The sequence below is a fragment of the Bison bison genome, unplaced genomic scaffold (assembly GCF_000754665.1).
Source record: "Bison bison bison isolate TAMUID 2011002044 unplaced genomic scaffold, Bison_UMD1.0 scf7180017864312, whole genome shotgun sequence".
In the NCBI taxonomy this organism is placed as follows: domain Eukaryota; kingdom Metazoa; phylum Chordata; class Mammalia; order Artiodactyla; family Bovidae; genus Bison; species Bison bison.
In genome coordinates, this window is record NW_011494884.1 from 3,017,096 (window position 1) to 3,019,471 (window position 2,376).

The window sequence follows — 2,376 nt, forward strand, 5'->3', positions numbered from 1 at the left end:
GGGTGAGAAATCTACAGATATGGAAGGCTGTCCCATTTTATATAAGAGACTTGAGCACTCATGGATTTTGGTACACACAGTGACTCCTGGAACCAATTCCAATGGGAATATCAAGAGACTACTGTAACCTTTTAGACAAAGTAGAAATTAAATTTTGAAGAACTGACAAGACGAAGAAATTCAGGCCTGAGTACTAGTTAGTAAAAAAGCTGAGCAGAGTTTGTTCATGTAGTCTTCTTGGCCCTGAACTTCTGATCTGTGGCAGTAACGATGTCTATTTCTGGTGTGAGGAGAGTACCTTTCACATGAGAGAATTTTCCTTCTCTCAGGAGGATGGAGGCGGGTCAGAGCATCCTCCTGTCACTAGCTGTTTTTTAAGTAACTTCAATTCAAAATGATCAATATGCCAAAGTGGCATATTTGGGGTGGCCTGCTCTGACCCCCATAAAATGTCTCTCATTTTCTAGAGATGAATGGATCTAACTCTCTCTCTCTCTCTTTTTTTTTACATAGAATGCCTAAAGAGAAACCAACGAAATTGCCCTTGATTGCCCTTGAGGGAAATGGTGATAAAGGAAGTACAGGAAGGGAGCAAAAGAGAGGCAAAAAAGTGAGGAAGGAAGGAAAAGATTTATAACTATTTACAAATACATGGTAAAGGTGATGTAAGGAAGACCTAACCCTGGGGAAATAACTGAAGTTTGGAAGTCTCAATAATGAGTAGTTACATTCTTCAATCCTAGGGAAATGATAATTGCCAAAAACGACTACTTTCTAAAAATCTCTTACGTTCTTATGTATAAATGTAGCATTCGTATATATGTTTTTTAACTGATGATGTTTATAATCATGCTTTTCATTAATACACTTCCAACTCCAATTCTGACACTGCTCAAAATAAAAATTTGTTATTATTTTAAGCTCACAAAGTGGATATCCACAGTAAGCTTTTAGGTAATATGGAGTTCCATGATTTAATTTAGAAGTACATTTAACTCTCCTCCTCCCCCCAGAGGCCATTTTAATGGCATCACATTGATGTCATTTAGCCTTTTGGAGGTGAGAAAAAGACATCCTTAATCTCTAATCCTAGAAAGTCAGCTCAGTGACCTAGGCTGATGGAGGTTTGGGAAGGGTGGCTTGTAGATATCACACAATTTTTTTAATCAGATATAAAAATCCTGAGTGATTTGGGATTGTTCAGTTATAAAGTGTTTGGTGTCTTTTTGTGGGTTGAAAGAGAAATCATGGTTGTTCAATGAACCCTAACCTCAAAATGAAGACACTTGATAAGCAAAAAACTGAATGAACAGAAGCTTCACTTTGTTGTTTCAGAAATTTTATATTCAAGAAGTACATTAAAAATATAAATGAACAAATATGGAACCAAAGAGAATTTTCAATATTCCTTGAAGATTTGTGTCATATTTGCATTATGGTTAAGAACTCTTCCTAGATTCTTGTTTTTAAGTTTCATTTGTAAATTAGTATCATCTTCTCCCTTTAGTTTATGCCTCTAAGATACCTGGCTCAGCCCCTCCATAGTCTAGAACACAGAGGCCATGTAGAAGTACATCCCTTTTCAGATATAAGTATCTTTTCTTACCATATCTCCTCCTTCAGCACCAGAAATCTAAGACAATACTCTAGGGGCAATCTGGCAAATTTGTCTCTTTGTATGCCGTGGCTGCACGGGCACAGGAGGGCCTAGAGCAGCTATCCCACGTTGAAGGTCAGGAAGGGTGGCGGTGAGGAGATACCCCTCATCCAAGGTAAGGAGCAATGGCTGCGCTTTGCTGGAGCAGCTATGAAGAGATACCCCACGCCCAAGGTAAGAGAAACCCAAGTAAGATGGTAGGTGTTGCAAGAGGGCATCAGAGGGCAGACACACTGAAACCATACTCACAGAAAACTAGTCAATCTAATCACACTAGGACCACAGCCTTGTCTCACTCAATGAAACTAAGCCATGTCTGTGGGGCAACCCAAGATGGGCAGGTCATGGTGGAGAGATCTGACAGAATGTGGTCCACTGGAGAAGGGAATGGCAAACCACTTCAGTATTCTTGCCTTGAGAACCCCATGAACAGACGAAAAGGCAAAATGATAGGATACTTAAAGAGGAACTCCCCAGGTCAGTAGGTGCCCAATATGCTACTGGAGATCAGTGGAGAAATAACCCCAGAAAGAATGAAGGGATGGAGCCAAAGCAAAAAGAATACCCAGCTGTGGATGTGACTGGTGATAGAAGCAAGGTCCGATGCTGTAAAGAACAATAGTGCATAGGAACCTGGAATGTCAGGTCCATGAATCAAGGCAAATTGGAAGTGGTCAAACAAGAGATGGCAAGAGTGAATGTCTACATTCTAGGAATCA